The 20,312-nt window shown below is 40.7% G+C and overlaps 1 protein-coding gene across 1 annotated transcript in view; it reads left to right on the forward strand.

Moving 5' to 3' along the window:
• Nucleotides 1–20,312, forward strand: part of TSC22D1 (TSC22 domain family member 1) — a 160,909-nt gene that overhangs the window by 110,273 nt on the left and 30,324 nt on the right. The window lies entirely within an intron of this gene.

Below are 20,312 nucleotides of genomic sequence, written 5' to 3' on the forward strand. Positions count from 1 at the left end.
CGACCTCAGATACTTGACACGTACTAGCTGTGTGACCCTGGGCAAGTCACTTAACCCTCATTGCCCCGCTGAATGAATGAATAAATAAATAAAATTTTGTTTTTAAAAAGACTGTGAATAGAAAGTAAATGGCTGATGACCTCCATAGGTTTCAGGGGTTTATATTCTCTCTGTCGGCAGTCATCAGCCACCCTCTTTACTTTTAATACTCATGTTGACCCTGTAATTACCTATCTCCATCTCAGGACACACATCAGCCTGACCACAGTTTGGCACAGACTCATGGGGTTGGAAAGGATCTCAGAGGCCGTTCAGAGCAAGTATCTCCTCTGCTACATGCCTGACGAGTTGTCTCCCAGGCTCTTCTTGAAGGCTTTCAGTGAGGGGGCACCCACTGCCTCAAAGAGCAGCTCATTCCCTGACAGGAAGCTCTCCTTGTATCACACGTAGATTAGCCCCTCCTGTGTGCCTTCCCTTCACTTCTGGGTCTGCTTGCTGGGGCCAAACAGAACAGGCCTAAATCTCTCTTCCTAAAATGTGATTTCCAGAATGTTTCCCCACATCCAGAAAGTACCTCAAGAGTGAGCAGTGACTCTCTAGTGATAGGCCTCATGCCTCTCTTCATGCTGCCGAAAATTAAATTGGCTTCTTTTGATGCTGTAGACCACCATCCTCTAACTCCCTTATCTTTTTCAGATGAACCACAGGTCCAGGAAGTTGACTTTGTGACTCTAACAACAATATTTTACATTTGTCCCTATGACACTTGATCCTGTTAAATTCTGGCCGGTATTTTAGTATGCCCTCCTTGCCTTCACCCAAGTCACTGATGGATAAAGAATGTTAAACATCATAAGGCCAAGCCCAACTAGATAGAGGCCCTCACCCTGGGGCCTAGTGGTAGCATGAACTCAGGTGACACTTTGGAGCTTTCTAAAGTGTTTACACACGCACATGCGCGTGCACACACACATGAGCAAGCACATACCTCATTGGAGCCTCTTTGCTTTGTGAGGTAGCTGCTATCACTATTCTCATTTCACTTTTACTGAGATAGGTGATTGCCTATAAATCCTTCCATGTTACTCCTTTGCTTAAAAACCTCAGTGGCTCCTTGTTGTTGCTTCCTGACTAAAATTTAAATTCCTTTGGCATTCAAGGCCCTCCCTACTCTTACACTGCACTCCCTCTGTAACCTATGCTTGTGTTTCTCCCATCCCAGCACTCTCTTCTTGTCAAAGTGGATGGCTTTTTCCATGCCTTTGTTCACTGTGATTCTCATGGATTAAGATGGCTCCACTGGTGGCTCATGAATTCCTACCTATCCCTTTCTTTCTTTCTTTCTTTTTTTTTTTTTTTCGGTGAGGCAATTGGGGTTAAGTGACTTTCTGAGCATCACACAGCTAGTAAGTGTTAAGTGTCTGAGGCCAGATTTGAACTCAGGTCCTCCTGAATCCAGGGCCGGTGCTCTATCCACTGTGCCACCTAGCTGCCCCCCTACCTATGCCTGAAAGTCCAAAGCAAATGACACTTCTGTGAAGCCTTCCCTGAACCCTTGTTAACTTAGTCTTCCCCCTAGTACTTTATAGAGTATTTCCCTAAAATATCTACACGTATTATGGTTATCTGGAGACAGAAAATAAGGAATGTTTTATTCTGTGTATAATTCTATAATTCTCACTTTTATCATTCTTCCTACCATCGAAAAGTCTGTTGGGCTGGGGAAAAATCGTCAGCAAAGGCATTGTGTGACTGGATTATGACTTGCCATGAAAGCTTGGGGGACATCGCCGGTGCCCCATATGGCCTTTTGGACTTTGCTGAATCTCCCTCAATGTAGAGATGTGCTGTGGGGTTTTAAGCAGGTAAAGCACTGGTTACAATTATCGTGGTGGCAATCACCACAGTAGTCCTGGTGACAAGAGAAATTGGATCACTGTCCCTTTAAATAGAAACTGCCCTTCTGAAGAGCTGGTAGAACGGTGGCACGGTTCACCTTCCAGAAGGTCCCTGGGCCGCCTGGAGCGTCGGTTGGGGCTGGATGTGAACAAGTGAGAGCCGGAGGAGGAAGCTCCTACTGTGTGATTCATGTGCCGTGGTGGTTATGGAGTCCATGGTGGATGCTTAGACTGCATCAGACGGTTTGCTAAGCAGTTGTTACGTGGTTGTCCTAGAATACCTGTTCTTACCTTTGGAAAGAAAGCTGTTCGTTTCTAAGTTTCTCTTTTGATGATGAAATATGAACAACTATTAGCCACAGAGTTGGGGTTTTTTCCATCTTCTCAAATGTATTATCTCAAAAACAACTGTTTTCCCCCCAAGTGAAACATAAAGGAATGTTACATGTAGGTGCTTTTTGAGATAATCTTCTGAGGACCAGCCTTTTTATTTTGCTTTAAGCATTTTTTAATGAGTCACCTTTGAGTTAGACTCCTTAATTGAACCAACTAACAATAGGTTTGAAACTGTAAATGTTCCCAAATTTTGTATTGAAAATGTACAGAAGAAAATATTGGGTTCATAACTTAAGCATTTAGCTTGTAATTTTATTCAAGTTGTATGTTTTAGGTGTTCTGGAATATTTTAAGTTTCATAAATGCTTGTTGAAATGGGAAACCACTAGGCAATGCAGATCATACATGTGTTTCAATCCCAGAAAAGCATTTGTTTCAAATAAATTTGTATTTTATCTAATAAGGGACAATAATAGTCCTACCATAGTAAATGAAGTGAATACTTACACATTTGATTTAATATTTATGGTCCCTTATTAGAAATTTATTTAAATTTATTTAAATTCAAAACTCAACAATTTTAAACTCAGGTGAGCTTTGTGGTAATGCTGTGAAAGGTATTTTATAAGTCATATGAAGGGAAATGATCAAGAGAATAATAAAAAACTTTTAAATCACTCTATAATTTCTCGAAATTCAGAAGTACTTACAGTTTTGAGGGGGGCTTCTTATTTTTCATATGGAATTACATGAGAAATGAAGTATATAATTTGATGCCAGCAGACAGGAAAGTATTTAAGAATCTTTTTAAGAGATTGACATTTTTCTTAAAATTATCTCTTTGAAGCAAAATTTAAAAAAAAAAACCTTTGTATTTTTCTTAGTAAAAAGGGGGGGGGAAATCTCTCCTTGATTAATACAGTTTTTATTTTGGATGACTTGTGTATACCCTTTTCTCTTCCTGTTGAAATATAGAAATACATGCTGCCCACCCCAAAAGTACATCACCACTTAAAGTTAATTGACTTTAAAAATGTGAGAGGTGAAAGACTGTTATAGTGGGATTTGGTTGTAATGTATGAATAATGCTATATCAAAATGTTATGGTAGCGGTATGTGAGGTATGCCATGCCTGTAATCACACATTTTTTTGAGTGGGAAAGTACCTTTAAAGATTCCCTTGTTAATGGTGTTATTGAGGGTAGGAAAATGGTATTTTTCTCATTATGGAAGACTAATATGGCAAAGCTTAATTCTTAGTATTTCAGAATACCATTTAGATTTTAATATAGTGATAGATAATCAGGAGTTTTTATTCAAGACTATTTAAAATAGAGTTTTATGAATTACAATTGCATGTTTGCTGACAACTTAAAATATATGGAGGGTTTTTGAACAGCTCAAATCTATTTATTTAGCATAATTCTCCTAAAATAGATGGAAGACTTCTGTTGCTAAATAAGAGACCAAAATGTCATGAAATGATGCAGCCTTTTAAATGTTCCCTGATGATGTGAGAAACAATCTTCTTTTAATATTTGTGGTGCTGGAAGAGATACCCAAGGTCTACTTCATCCAACTTATGATTTCTTTTTTTCTTTTTTTCTTTTTTTGGTGAGGCAATTGGGGTTGACTTGCCCAGGGTCACACAGCTAGTAAGTGTTAAGTGTCTGAGGTCAGATTTGAACTCAGGTACTCCTGAATCCAGGGCCAGCGCTCTATCCACTGTGCCATATAGCTGCCCCTGATTTCTAGTCAACATTTGCTAATTGCACATCCTGAGCTGAGGCAGTGGGGTTCATTTGGATTGTAAGTGCATTCCAATTGTAAAAGCATTAAGTGAGGTACAAGAGGGAAAGTTGTTGGCACTGGGGAATCAGAGATGGCTTCATGAAATAGGTGGCATTTGAGTTGGGCTTTAAAAGATGTGTAAGATGGGGGCAGCTAGGTGGCATTGTGGATAAAGTGCTGGGCCTGAAGTCAGGAAGACCTGAGTTCAAATCTAGCCTTAAATACTTACTGGCTGTGTGACCTCAGGCAAGTTACTTAACCTCTGTGAGTGCATTTCCTTGGCCATAAAATGGGGATTAAAAATAGCACCAATCTCCCTGGTTGTAAGTGCTTACTTAGCACAGTGCCTTGCATGTAGGTACTATATAAATGCTAGATTGTTTATTATGACTAATATTATTATTATTATTATATAGCACTCACCAGTCACAGGTACTGGTGTGATATAGAAAAAATTATTTGAGTCAGGAGAAAAACATATTCAGATCTTGCCCCTGCTATTCATTTTCTGTCTGATTGTGGGCAAATCACCTCCCTTTTCTGAGGTTCAGTTTCTTCATCTCTAAGATGGGCTTAATATCTATACCACAATGCTAACAGGATTCTTATGAGGACCAGATAAGATGGATGTGAAGTGCTTTACAGACCTCAAAAATGCTGTGGAGATGTCAGCCATTAACTGTTGATTTCAGTACTTCATTGATGGAGACCTCTCTGATGGTGAGATGTTTGTTGGTATATACCTAGTTTCTGCCATACTATTTTCCAGTTTCCCCGGCAGTTTTTGTCAAATAATAAGTTCTTGTTCCAAAAGCTTGGATCTTGGCGTTTATCATATACTAGATGACTGTAGTCATTTACTATAGTGTAATTTCTATATATTCTATTCCACCAATCCACCTCTCTGTTTCTTAGCCAGTACCAGATTGTTACTTCTTTATAATAACAGTTTGAGATCTGGTACTGCTAGACCACCTTCTTTCGTGTTGGGTGTTTTGGGGTTTTTTTTGTTGATTCCCTTTATCCATGAGCTATTGTTTTTCCATATGAATTTTGTTAATTTTTTCTAGCTCTATAAAATATTTTTTCATAGTTGATTGGTATGGGACTAAATATTAATTTAGTTAAGAATTCTGGCCATAATAATTCCTGGGTTTGTCTTGGCAGGTAGTCTCCCAAGTATTTTATCATTGTCTATTGTTATTTTAAATGGAATTTATCTTTCTATTGTCGTTGGACTTTATTGGTAATATATAGAAATGTTGATGATTTATGTGGGTTTATTTTGTGAGGATACACTATTTTTAAAGGTAGCTCTTTAGGGACAGCTAGGTGGCAAAGTGGATAGAGCACTGGCCCTGGATTCAGGAGGACATGAGTTCAAACCTGGCCTCAGACACTTACTAGCTGTGTGACCCTGGGCAAGTCACTTAACCCCAGTTGCCTCACCAAAAAAAAAGGTAACTCTTCATATCTTGATGGTTCCTATATTTCCTTTTCCTAGTCAATTTCTTTCATGTTTTCTTATGTTGTTTCTTTAACAGTTCTTTGGGAAATTCTAAGTAGGCATGTATTATTCATAGTGGCTACACCTGATAGCTAATGACTGAAGAATTGTGACTTATCGTGGGATTACTTTTCTTCTTTCACCCATCTGCAATCTTACAAGATACTGAGGTGATTAGTAGAGCTGATCTTGTAACTCATACACTGACAAATGTGAAATGGCTAACTCCTTGTAAACTCATTGACTCCATACTATGATACAGAGCTTGGCACATTGTAGTGATCTGAATGTTGCCTCACTAAAGGAGAAAAATAGGTGTGTGTGTGTGTGTGTGTGTGTGTGTGTGTATATCTATATCTATATCTATATACATATATATCTTATATATGTGTGTATATATATATATATATATATATTTTTTTTTTTTTTTTTCTGCTGAGGCAGTTGGGGTTAAGTGATTTACCCAGGGTCACACAGCTAGTAAGTGTCAAGTGTCTGAGGCTGGATTTGAACTCAAGTCTTCCTGAATCCAGGGCCGGTGCTTTACCCACTGTGCCACCTAGCTGCCCCTATATTTTTAAAATATAGGGTATATATATTTAAATAATTTTGGAAATTACAATGGAATTTTTAAAATTCTTTTAATTCAGACAAAAATGTTCCATCTTTTTTTTTTTTTTTTAATTTTCACAGCTGTTCTCTTACTAATGGTGTCATTCTTTGTAGGTCATTTAGGTTTTGAACAAGTGGAATTTGTGGTGGGGAAGTATGACTCTATATCGACCAATACAGTTACAGTTTGTTGATTTGACCACTGGGTAAAACATTTTATTTTGTTCTGTGTCCTATACACCAGAAAAATTTCTCAGTAGTCACCTTTATAACCTTTGACCTCCCCTTCAAGTTTTCTTTTTCGTTTATCCAGAAGTACCTCAGACACCTGTGAAGATCATGACAGTCTTGTACATTGCTCACCTGGGCACCATCTCAGCAGTCTTTCTAACTTAAGCTTGCTCTCCTCTTCCTCTGTTAGCTTTGGCTGAGTGATTTAGAGGGCAGACCTCCTGAACTGTTCTGCAACTGACTTCTGTGTTTTACTCCTTGGCATCTAGTACACTGATTCAGTAAATGCAGTCATGAAGTAAGCCGACTGTTCCTTACAATCTCACTGACCTAGTATAGTGCCTGGCCTATAGTAAATGTTTGATGAATTGGTAAATAAAAACTTAGGAAGCAGTCCATCGTCTCCAGAAGAAAGATGATTATAGGGAATCATTAGACCAGTTTAATGGGGTTATGAGGTTTGTTTTTTTGTTTTTGTACTGAGCCTAGGAAGCTCTCTCCACAACAACTCTTCAGCTTATACTCTCATCTGTGCCTGGGTGCTGAGGACATGAAATGACTTTTCTAAAGTCACACAACTCTTCAGACTCCACATTCCACTCTCCATCTAGGATCTCGTTTCATAGTTTGGGGATTGTTAAATCCCTTCTTTCTCTTCCTTCCTTCCTGACTTTTTTTTTTTAAATCTTCATTTGGGGGGAGGGGGGCAAAAGAAATGAGTGTGGTTAGATTTGGTTTGGATCTATAGCTTTGTACCCTATTGTTTATTATCTACATTAGAAATCCCAGCAACCCTTCAGACCCTAGTTCAAAATGAAACTTGTTGCATTTGCCCCCGACCCTGCCCTTCTGTTCCACTCCTGTGCTGCTGCTGAGGAAATCATTTCTTCCTCCCTGAGGTTCTAACTCCAGACTCAGTGTGGGCCAGGCCTCCCCTTTACCTCCAATCCCCTCCTCCCCTCATGACCCATCTTTGGACTTTGCTCACTGCCAGCCTAGACGAGCTCGGCCCTCCTCTCTTGTGGATGAGGCTGCTGTAATCGCCTGTTATATTCTCAGTGCCGCCTCGGTTATCTGCCCAGCCCAGGGCACTGCTTGGATAATAGCCTTTTTCTGCTCAGAAACCTGCTTTGTCTTCTCCTGGATGTGCTTCCTGAATGAAGTATAAACTCCTGATCCTAACATTGGCGAGTCTGCACCCTCTCATTCCAGTCTGCCTTGTCATCCTTATCTATTCTCATCCCCCTTCTCACACATACTCCATTTCTAGCTGACCTGGACTACTCTGTTCTCTGTTCTCATCTTCTCTCCCTTCTCTGACTTTGCTCATACTCTCCCCTCTACTTAGAATGGACTCTCTAGCTTGTGCCTTCCCCTTCCCCAGTTGGTCTGCTGAAGGACCCCAACCAGGTACCTCCTCCTCAGTAAAGTCTTCTCTGATCCTCATCAAATTTCTCATAAAAGTATGTCTGCACTTCTCCTGTGTACTCATCACACATTGACAAATGTTTGTGGATTGATCTATCACACTCTTCCTGAGATAAAGTATTTGTGTACGTTATTTTCTCCATTAGTTGTCAGCTCTGTGAGAGCATTTTATCATGTCACAAAATCTCAAGATTTGGAAAGGACCTTAAAGTACCAAGTAATCCAACCTATAACTGAAGGATAATTGCCCCCAGCCTTGGCTTTTTTTTTTTTTTTCCTTCCCCACATTAAACTGTTTCAACCCCCTTGGTTGTTTTTGTTGTTGTTGTTGTTGTTGTTTTGGGGGCGGGGGTTGCGGGGTTAAATGACTTGCCCAGGGCCACACAGCTAGTAAGTGTCAAGTGTCTGAGGCTAGATTTGAACTCAGGTCCTCCTGAATCCAGGGTTGGTGCTTTATCCACTGCGCCACCTAGCTGCCCCCAACTTTGGCTTTTTTTTTTTTTTAAGATTTTGTTCCTTACCTTCTTTTAGTAACAGGTGGTAGATGCAAACTATTCTTTCTTAATGAAATCTAGACAGTGAGCTTCGCTCAGAACACACTTTTAATAATCATTTTTTAAAAGTATCTTACAAATTAAAACCAAAGCCAGTGTAAAAAGAGAAAGTGACCAAAATAGTTAAAGCGGGACAAGTTTTTACACAGCTTTGGTTTTAGAGTTTTCTTTATCATCAGTTTAAAAAATCTGTTCCTTTGGCCGATGCAACTGTTCTGGATTGAAAGAAATACTCTTTCTGCCAGGTTGCCTTTCATCTTCCTGATCCATCCAGTGTTCTCTACTGGATGTAGGACTCTCTGAATGCTGAGATAGCATAATCATTTGGCTAATCTGGACCGTATTATCATCACTGCAGCTACTCTGCAAGAAGTTGCCTCTCCAGAAGTTTCTCCCATCTTTTGTTTTCTTTCAGGTTTTTCTCTAGTAGTTTAACTTTTCCTCTTTGCCTTTGTGTGAATTTCAGTATCTGAATTTATGCTAGATGAGCTTGAAGAAGGAAGTTCCTGTGATTTGGGCATGGCTTTGTTCCTATTGCTGTACTCTTGCTTGCTCAAGAATGACTGGGGGGCGGGGCAGCTAGATGGCACAGTGGTAAAGCACCGGCCCTGGATTCAGGAATACCTGGGTTCAAGTCCGGCCTCAGACACTTGACACTTACTGGCTGTGTGACCCTGGGCAAGTCACTTAACCCCCATTGCCCTGCAAAAAACAAAAACAAAAAAAGAATGACTGCAAGGTGGAAGCGGTTCTGGCCTTGGCTTTTGAAGAACTCAAATGTATATATAGGCTCTCATTGCCACTTGAGATGGGCCGTTCAACTGCTGGGAAACTCTTAATTTTCAAGAAGGAATTTTGCTTTACAACAAGTCTAAATCTGCCTTTCTGTCATCTCCACTTATTACTCTTAGATCTGCTCTCTGGGCCCAGGAACAAGTCTAAGCCCCGTCATATGGAGAAGCCCTTTGCCTACTTGAAGGTTGTCTTCTCTTCTGCAGGCTGAATATCCTAAATTCCTTCACTTGCTCCTCATGTGACATATTCTTGAGACTCATTATATATTGGTTGTCTTCCTCTGGATGCACTTCACCGTATTATGTCCTTTTTTTTTTTTTTAGTGAGGCAATTGGGGTTGAGTGACTTGCCCAGGGTCACACAGCTGATAAGTGTTAAGTGTCTGAGGCCGGATTTGAACTCAGGTCCTCCTGACTCCAGGGCCGGTGCTCTACCCACTGCGCCACCTAGCTGCCCCTATGTCCTTCTTAAAATGTTGTGATCAGAATGGAGCATGTTAATGCTCTAGATGTCCTCCTGCCTCATCAGGATACGGTGGGACTGTGGTCTCATTTGTTCTGGATGCTGGGCCTCCTTTCATGCTGTTTAAGGTTATTTTTGCTTACTTAGCTGGTGCCTTGTATCTTTGATTAACAGCAACGTTATAGTTCACCCAAACCCCAAGATCTTTCAGATACTCTGTTTCTCCCTTATTGTCGTGAAGCTGGTTTTTAAAATCCCAAATACCTGTTAAATTTTATCTGGTGTTCTAGCCGGTCAGAACTCTTTTTGGATCTTGGCTCTGTCTTTCCACACGTTAGTTGTCCCTTCTGGTGTTGTCTCATCAGCGGTTTTGATCAGCATGCCATCTGTGATTTTGTCCAGGCTATCGATAAATAAATTTAACAACTCAGAGCCAAACAGGGCTCCCTGGAGCACTTCACCAGCTTGACTTTGCCATTCTTCCAGTTCTCAGTGAGGCTAAATCCCTTTTCTTGTCTTGTCCCATCCACAGGGATAACATGGGAGATGATATCAAATGCTTAGTTAAAATCTAGGTAAATTATGACTTAGAGTATTACCCTGATCAGTTAGTTTAGTCTCCCTGTCAAAAAAATCAATGAGGTGTCACTGGTGAATCTGGCTCTTTGTGATCGCTACACTTCCTTCTCTAGGTGTTCACTAACTGTCCCTTTAATAATTCCTTCTAGGATTTACCAGGAATAAATGGGAAGCCAACTGACATAGTTTTACAAGCCTTACTTTGTTCCCTTTTTTAAAAATTGGATTAATAGTTGCCATTCTTCAGTCCCGTGCCACCTCTCTCTCCTCTAACATACTTCAAAGATCCCTGACTGGCTCGGGAATCATATTCACTAGTTCTTTCAGTATCCAAGAACATAGTTCATCTGAGCCTGCTGATTTAAACATGGTGCTCTCTTACTATCTTGCAACTTATTTTGGGTTTCAGTTCCCTGTCAGGTATTTTTTGTCCTTTCCATTTCATTCTGAAGGTCATTTTCCTTGGCAGAGAAAGCAGAATTAAGAGTAATTCCACCTTTTCTTAGCTGTCTGTTATCATCCCATCTGACTGAGCAGCCATTCTATCCCTTCTTTGATCCTTCTCAGTTTTTGATTTGGTCCTCTTTTCTTTGCCAGAGTCAGCTTGTTCTGAGCTTTAGTCCTTCCGACACTGTTGTTAAAGAACCATGTCATTCTTTGGCATCTTCTATAAGCATTCATTGTTTTCCCTCTTGTGAAAATTCGTTCTGTATACACTTTTTTTTGTTTGTTTTTTTTAGAAAACTCATTCCCCTCAGAATTATTTTCCTGTCATTCTGGAGAGCTTCTTGTACCTCCTTTGCTGATTTTCCTTATAAAATTTTAAGCCATGGGAACTTCCCTATTCCTATCTTTGAGCTCTTTGAAACCTACTCTTCCAAAATCTAGAGTACATGACAAATTACTCCTGGATTTCTCTGTCATAACCACTTCTTCCTCCCTTCCCAGGGCTTCTTCCAGTTCTCCTGCAGCGATCAGTTCCTCATTGTTGGTGAGAATCAGTTATGGAATAGCAGCTCCCCTTGTTTTGTCTTCTACCTTTAGAGAGTGAGAAGGAGGGAGGGAGGGAGGGAGGGAGAGAGAGAGAGAGAGAGAGAGAGAGAGAGAGAGAGAGAGAGAGAGAGAATTTCCAGATAATTGAAGTCTCCTAGCACCGTGTTATGCCTCACTTAAGTCATGCCTCAGCACCAGACTTGTGGTGTTTCCCATTTTCTGTGTTGAATTTTACCCAAATACTTTGTCATTAAGCTTCTCCCCTTCCCGTTCCAGGTTTTTCTTACCTGGGTATTTCTTGTGAATGTATGTTCAGTGCTACAATCTTCCTTTCTCCCTCTTCCCCCACCCTGCCCTCACACTGCTATCCTTTTCCTTTTTTTTTTTTTTCTTGTTTGTTTGTTTGTTTTTGCTGGGAAGTGGGGGTTAAGTGACTTGCCCAGGGTCACACAGCTAGTAAGTGTCAAGTGTCTGAGGCTGGCTTTGAACTCAGGTCCTCCTGAATCCAGGGCCAGTGCTTTATCCATTGCACCACCTAGCTGCTCCCATCCTTTTCCTTTTGAATAAGCTATACAACTTCCCGTCACAGGCTACATCCTACCAAGCCTCAAGTCCCAGTGATACCATGAGGTCAAATTTACCTCCTTGCCACAACATTCCTAGTTATCGTTCCTTTTACCCAGTTTTGGTTCATTTATGAGATATTAGGAATGTCAGACGTAGAATGAAGTTTGTAAGCTAGGTCTGTCACTTTCCATTTGAGAAGTCTGTGGTGTGCTCAAAGTTACACAGCCTCTTAGTAGCAGAGCTTTAAGAAGATGATACCTATGAGCAAAACTTAGATTTCTGAACCATAGAAAATAGAATAATGGTTTTAGGGATAAAGTGCTTCTAATGAGTTTTGATAAGACATATTTGCCTAAATACTTGAGAAATGAGAGGGCTTTAAACTGAAAATAGGAGAGGAAGAAAACTGCTTATATGTCCACCAAGTAAGAAGCCATAATAACAGGTATGAGATAAGAAGGATATCAGTATAAATGGTCAGCAATTCACAGAAGTCTGTCTGTATGAAAAGTAGTAAAACCCTTGGCTTTAGATGTCTAAATATAAATAGCTAGATTATGGATAAGACATCAAATGACGTAAAAAAATCTTATTACAATTGGTTGAATTCTGCTTCATACATTATAATTATACTAAGACTAGGTGAGATGATGCTTTTGGCTTCGGAAGGAACAGATCAAAGGGAGTGGTAGAGTAATATTTAATAGCAAGAATGTGTAGTCAAATGAGAGAATTCAGGAACTGGATGTGGGAAGCATAGTAAAGAGACCTTGGGTGAAAATCAGTGGAGAAAAAAACCTAAAATAATATTGAGGAATGAATATGCAGAACATTTGATTTGACGGACAAACTGTCTTTATGAATTTGGGAAACATCAGAGACCTGGCATGGAGGTTGGACATAGCATTGATAGTGAACTTCAATTACATAGACTTTTTTTTTTTTTTTTTAGTGAGGCAATTGGGGTTAAGTGACTTGCCCAGGGTCACACAGCTAGTAAGTGTTAAGTGTCTGAGACCGGATTTGAACTCAGGTCCTCCTGACTCCAGGGCCGGTGCTTTATCCACTGCGCCACCTAGCCGCCCCTACACAGACTTTTGATAGAACTTAATTTGTATGCTAGAAGTAGAACAACACTGAATCTTGACTTATTTCATTCTCCAAAAAGTAGACGAAGTGATGGCTGATTTTTTTTTTAATGTTTTATTGAAGCTTTTAAAAAACATCATTGTCAAGGGCAGCTATGTGGCGCAGTGGATAAAGCACTGGTCCTGGATTCAGGAGGACCTGAGTTCAAATCCAGTCTCAGACACTTGACAGTTACTAGCTGTGTGATCCTGGGCAAGTCATTTAACCCAGTCACTTAACCCTCATTGCTCCACAAACAAACAAAAAGCCTGTCACTGTCACTTTCCAGTGATGTCCTCTTCCCTTTCCAAAAAAACAGCTCCCTTGTGACAAAGACACCTAAGAGTTAAGCATAATGAATCACCATTTGTCCAGTTTGACAAGGTGTTCTATCTTCTATACCTGTAGTCCGTTGTCTCTAGAGAGAAGGGAATCGTGCTTCATGATCGTCATTCTTCTGAAGCTGTCACCACGTTGATCAGAGGTGTAAAAGCCTTCAGTGAGAATGGCTCCTCTCAACCCAATTCTGATCAAAAAGAATTGATTGCTCAAGTGAACGTGACCATCACCTCTTCAAATCAGCTATCTAATATGAAGGGGAAAGGCATACAGAATTGGATACATCCCCTAGATAACCTTAGTCATGAAGTGAGGATGCTGTAAGATGTGATTGCTGAGAGGTCCTGTCGGTTTTGTAATAAAAGGCGTGAAACATGAGAGGCCAGGATTTGAGAAAGGCATCTCTTGTCCCAATTTTCAAAAAAGAGGTGTATTCTCTAAGGCTCAGGCATCTTCATTTCTATTCCTGGTGTTAGCAGTTGGCATCTCGAAATGCTCTCTGCTGTTAGACTTTCAGCAAGACATTGGACAACATTCCTTCATGATGACCTGGACAAGTTAGAAAGATGTGGGTTTAGGGGAAAGCTAGGTGGCGCGGTGCATAAAGCACCAGCCCTGGATTCAGGAGGACCTGAGTTCAAATCCAGCCTCAGACACTTGACACTTACTAGCTGTGTGACCCTGGGTAAGTCACTTAACCCTCATTGCCCCAAAAAAAAGGAAAAAAGAAAAAAAGAAAGTTGTGGGCTTGAAACTTTTGGAGTGACTAGACCCAGTAAGGATTAATGGATCAACACCAGCCTGGAGAGAGTTTTCTAGGGGAGTACCTCAGAAACATGTCTTCTGTTCTGCTCAGCACTTTTTAAGTTATTTGATCATAGGCCTAGATGGCATGCTTATAGAACTTGCAGATGACAGAAGGCTAACATGTGGGGAGGCCAGTCGGGGTCTTAAAAGTGCTTGCCAGAGTAGGAACATGGGCCAAATCTCCTGAGATGTAATCTAAAAAGGACACATCTCAAGTTCTGTCCATGAGGTCAGAAAATAAGCTTCACCAGTGTAAAGTGGTGCAGGTAGAGAGGGCATTGGCTACAACAGTGAAGCAGCACAAAAGAGACCTTTGTGTTTCTTCTTTTCTGCAGGTTTAATATGAGCTGGTGGCTGCTTTGGGAGCATTGGTCTCTATACTTGATGCCACATTTTTATAAAGCAATGGTCCAGAACAGGGTGACCAGGAAGGGGAGGGGCCTACAGACCATACTGTGCAAGGACAGGTCGAAGAAACTAGGGATATTGAGCCCGGAGAAGAGGAGACATAGTGTGAAGATGAAGGTCGGCAGGGCCATTGTCAAGTCTTTGAAGGCCTCAGGTGTGGAAGAAAGATTAGACTGGCTTTACTCTGCCCCAGAAGGCATAACTGGAGAAGCCATTGGCAGAAGGGCCTAACAGAGCTTTCTGAAAGTATGACTGCCTCACTGGCTTCCTGGTCCCCTGGGGTATTTAGGCTAACTGGCCACTTGTCAGGCATTCTGTACAGGGCATTACTGCTGAAGTTTGACTTAGACGAGATCATCTTTGAGACCTTTTTTAATTTTTAGTCTGTTCTTTCTGATGATGATTATCCTGAAGGGCTAAATCTAAATATCTATCTATCATCAAATCAATCATCTATCATCAATCATCTGTCTGTCTATCTATCTATCTATCTATCTATTTATCTATCTATCTATCTATCTATCTTTTTTATTTTTTTGGTGGGGCAATGGGGGTTAAGTGACTTGCCCAAGGTCACACAGCTAGTAAGTGTCAAGTGTCTGAGGCCGGATTTGACCTCAGGAACTCCTGAATCCAGGGCCGGTGCTTTTTCCACTGCGCCACCTAGCCACCCCCTCTATCTATCTATCTTGCTGGACAATGAGGGTTAAGTGACTTTCATAAGGTCACACAGCTAGTGTCAAGTGTCTGAGGTCGTATTTGAACTCAGGTCCTCCTGAATCCAGGGCCAATGCTTTATCTACTGCACCCCTAGCTGCCCCAGAAGGGCTAAATTTAATTAATTTTGCAGACTCTAAAGTTAGTAAGTGGGTAAAGTTTCTTTTATTTCCATCATTTCCTGATATCAAGTACTCATAGAAAACTTTCACACTTGCTAATATTCCTCGTATGCCAAAGAGTACCCAAAAGTTTACTTGAAACAGTGTATTTCACCATGTTTTCTGTTCCGTGCTGCCAGATGGACAAAGTGAGCCCTAATTCAAAATTTACGATATTCTTAAGTGTAGGTTATAAATGTGCTCTTTAAAAATAGTTGATTTCCTTTAACTCGTAGTGTACAAGAAAAACAATCTTCATTGGGTTGACTGAAAAAATAAGACTTAAAAATTATAAAATGAAGTAACTCAAGATATGCCAGAAATTTTCCTTCTCAGCTGGTTATAGTTTATATAAACTGATCAAATACTGCCATCTGGTGGACAATATAGTATTTGCTGTTAGATTGATTTAATCTGGTAACACTTTACCTAATAGCATGTGGCATTTTCAGTGCATTTCTGCATGACTAACCTTCACAAAATTCCTTTCTAATTGCAATTAGTCCCAGTACATGCGACAGGGGAGGTGACTGGAAATTAATGAATAACTTCAGAAAGCCAAATCGTGGTAGTTCTCAGAATTTGAGGATACCTTTTGGACAAAAGTTTAATTTTTAAATGGCATATGCATAAGAAGATGGATAAGTCTTGAGTTAATAGATAATAATTCATATGTTTCTAGCATGAGGTTCGTTTTGCTTTGTAAGATGTTTCTATGTAATCTTCAAGTCCAAAGATAATGAATTTATTTTCTTTAATGTACCACAAGGTGGCAGGATGGAGCTGATAAAACATCAATTGGTTTTTCTCAATCTTTAGCTCTAAGACTTAGACTAATTCTTTTCATGTAAGTCTCTATAACATACTCTATGCTGCTCTGCCTTCTTAAGCAGAATACATTTATGGTGTCGTTGGGGTATAATTGCCACAGTGAGAGAGCCCTGGATTGCTCAGGAGGTATTTCATCAGGACACCTAACTGGCTTCTCCAAACTCCTTGGCTCGGTCTGGTATCAGGACAGGATTGAAGTACTTCTGGCTCAATGGGATGTTCCCAGATTTGTGACCCAACCAGTCTTGAGAATTAGGCTCACCTCCACATCATGATGAAGTATTGTAGTAGGGAATTAGTAGAGAAAACAGAATTATGGTGATCACAGTTAAACCATGTCTTGAAAACGTCAGGTATTGTAATAGGTTTGTTTTGGAGTTTTTGTTTTTGTTTTGTTTTATGTGATAAAGGCTCTTTATTTCCTTCTTGTGAGAAGGAGGCACGCTAGTGTGCAGCTAGTGGGTGCCCTGTAATAGGTTTTTTTTTTTGGTTTTTGTTTTGTTTTGTTTTGTTTTGTTTTTTGCGGGGCAATGGGGGTTAAGTGACTTGCCCAGGGTCACACAGCTAGTAAGTGTCAAGTGTCTGAGGCCAGATTTGAACTCAGGAACTCCTGAATTCAGGGCCGGTGCTTTATCCACTGCGCCACCTAGCTGCCCCTGTAATAGGTTTTTAATGTAGCTATAGATGATATAGGATCTGTGCATCTAAATGGGTTCTGATTTCATGTCATGCCTCTGAAAATTGGAGGGAGTGGGGGGTGGGGAGAGAATGAGAATATTATATATTACTGTTTAGTCACATACCTATTTCTTATGAAGGTAGAGTGAAGCACATGCAGGTTTAAGGCTTCATGGATAGCAGTATAATACAACATGCAGGATACCTATCTGCGTAATTGATTGGGTAAATTAAAGCCAGCTTGAAGCAGCCTCTTCACCGTGATTGACACCCACCAAAAATGCATTTGTCTTTTGTCACTCATATTATTGCACTTGTCTGCACAATACTGAAACATTTATGAGTTTTTACCATAATGGACCCCACTAAGTTTGTTAATGGCACGTGAAAGGGGAATATTTCTTGTTATTGTAAGAATTGATGCTGGAGATGCAGCTTTCAGATTTTTTGAGGATACATGTTTTGTAAACATGACGAAGTTATGTGTTTTCTCTAAGCCCTCCTTAATGCTTAACTTCTTATAGAATTCCCAGTCTACTCAACATCATAAATTGCAAATTGAATGTTATAATGAAATGGAACCGTATGTAGTCTTTTATCTGAGTGTCCTATATGGATACATTTGCTGAACTCTGTATTGAGCTATGGGCTCAGGTATCTGTCATTTGAAATTATATGGGGGTGCCTATCTCTGTCCTAAATTTTAAGGAACTTAGCTGGGGTTTCTGATATATTGCTACTTATAAATTAGAGGCTGCTGCATCAGTTTGGGACATTAAGCATTTATTAAAGCACATTAAATGTTAGCAAAGAGAGAGAGCACATAGCTCCTGGTTCTTCGAGATGAGCTGTGCACTTTCTCACTGATAACTGTTGCCTTTGGTCTAGTGGACCTTTGGCTTTATACAGTGAGATCTTCCCTCTCCTATATTTTCTGAAGATTATTATCAACTATTCAGAGGATAGACTGGAGAGGGTGAGACTCTGGAAGCAGGGAGACCCACCAATAAGGAAGTTGTTATGATAGCCCAGGGGAGGGCCTTGCCAATAGAAAGGGGCAGATAGGAGAGACGGGAAGGCAGAATCGACTAGCCTGGGCAGCAGACTGACTGTGTTTCACAATGGAAGCTAAAGAGTTGCAAGGCCAACTGCAAAGATGGTGGTGCCCTCGACACCCGGATGTGGCATCCTGACGTTCTAGGAGGCTCTGCCTTCTCTCTCATTTCCATTGGCTTTCTTCTTGTTCAGTCTTAAGATGTGTGACACTCACAGTCCTCCCCATTACTTTTGTTTGACTGCTTCTCCCAGGCTTCTGGCCTTTCAAGGGAAAAGGCTGGTCTTTTACATCCATTGCCCGCGAATTAAAGCATTTTTATTTCCTGTCATGAGCATATTGGAGTTAATTGTGCCATCTCTGGTTCTTTTTTGCTGACTTAATTGTTGTGAGGTGTTGATGTTTCTTGCTGCATAGACTTCAATTCCTTGAAAACAGAAGATTCCAGGAAGTCGGACTTTATGTAGCTACGGTTTCACGATAGTTGGTGGACAGAGTACGGGGCTTTGAGTCAGAATGACCCAGGCTAGAATTTCACCCTTGACACTTACTGGCTGTAAGACCCTGGGCGAGTCATGAAGCCTTTCTAAGCCTCAGTTTCCTCATATGTAAAATGAGGATAATAATGACACCCACCCCTTTTGTAGAATCGAGTAGAGCAGCGTAAGTATGAACTGAGCACCTGAGCTCTATGTAAATGTGGTTGTCATTATACTTGTGTATCATCGTATCTTCTTATTTCTTCCTCACTTGGCTTTTTATAATGCCTTTTAAACACCATTTCATGTAAACATGTGCTCCATCCAGTTACAGGATGAAATAGGGCACAGTGCCTCCTCTCATATAGACTGCGTGACCCTTGGCACATCTGAGCTTCAAGCGACTCTAATACTAAATTATACATTGCCTAGAAGGTACCCACCTGCTTTGGGAGCGGGAATTAGTCTCCTCTCCCGGTGAAATCACTATCCAGACCCTCATCTCTATCCCTACTTAGTTAAAAACAGCTCTTTTAAATTGGTGAGGGAGCAAAAGGGGCAAAAGTGAGGTTTGACGACATATTTGTAACAGTTTTGTTTTTCCTGCTTTTCTCATTGGGTGGGGAAGGAAGAGGGGGAGGATTCAGAATGAAAAATAAGATAAAACCAGTGTGTGTGTTTTTTTTTTAAAAGGTGGGGGGAAAGGAGGGAGAATACGATTTCAGCCCCCCAACTCAAGATTTTCACCAACTGCTATGCTTTCCCCCAGTCTGTGTTTCCAGTCCTGTAAATATGATGGCCCCAGCCTGGCTGACTGTCGCCTGATTCTGGTCTCCCTCCACATTCCACCCCCCTGTGGCAGTTGGGAACATTCATGTGACCTCCACAACAGCCAGAGGAAAAGCCACCTCCCTACGTGGCTCCTGTCCTCGAGTGATCACTACAACAGGCACTGAGTGATTCAAGTCAGTAGTTGTGGGCACAGGGGTAAAAAAATTAGGCTCCCTTCCCCATGAAGCCAGGTGATCTCTTTAAGCAGTGGTCTTCCCTAGGAAATGAGGACAATCGATGGCCCATTGACCTTGTGGGAGCGGGTTGTAAGGATCAGTTGATATTATGTCTATGAAGTACTTTGTAAAATACTACTTAGATCTGTTGGGGTTTTTTATCACCTTCATTTCCAGATCTGTCTTTTTTTTTATCTCTCCCCTTTCTCTTTATTTCTCTCCCTCTCTCCTTCTCATCCCCCCTCCCCCTTTACCCAGATAGCCATCCCCCATCATTAATAATGGAAAAATGGGTGGGGAGAAGTAGTTCCACAAATCAGCCAGTCCATCCATGGAGTGCCTTGTTGGACATAATTAATTCCCCCAACCTGAACCTTTCTCTTACAAAGGGAGGTCCATTGTCTCCACTGTCTCATTTCTTTCTTGTCACCAAGCTTGGTCATTATAACTTTACAGCATTCAAATTTTTGTCATTCTTTCCATTCCCATTACCACAGTCTTTGTGGATGTTGTTTTCCCGGTTCTTCATCAGTTCATCTAAGTGTTTCCAGCCTTTTCTGAATTCTTCATGGTCCTCATTTCTTATGGTCCTTTAATATTCCATTATATTTGCATACCACAGGTTGTTTGGCCACTTGATGGACATCCACCTTGTTTCCTGTTATTTGCTGTGACAGAAAGTGTTGCTCCATGTGTTTTGGTGTCTATGTTGCTTTTCTTTATATTTTTTTACTTCCTTGGGGTATACAACTTAACAGTGGGGTCTGTGGACATTCTACTTATTTTGTGAAAGTACCTGGAAATTGTCAAGTACCCCCCAGAAGAGGGCTTTCCACTTTACACAAAGGTCTGAATGTGAGTAGTCAGTATGTTCTTGGTTGACATAAGTGTGGGTAGATTTCCATTCTTTGCATTGTTTTTATTTTATAATATGTACACACTTTCAACTC

The sequence above is a fragment of the Dromiciops gliroides genome, chromosome 3 (genome assembly GCF_019393635.1).
Source record: "Dromiciops gliroides isolate mDroGli1 chromosome 3, mDroGli1.pri, whole genome shotgun sequence".
In the NCBI taxonomy this organism is placed as follows: domain Eukaryota; kingdom Metazoa; phylum Chordata; class Mammalia; order Microbiotheria; family Microbiotheriidae; genus Dromiciops; species Dromiciops gliroides.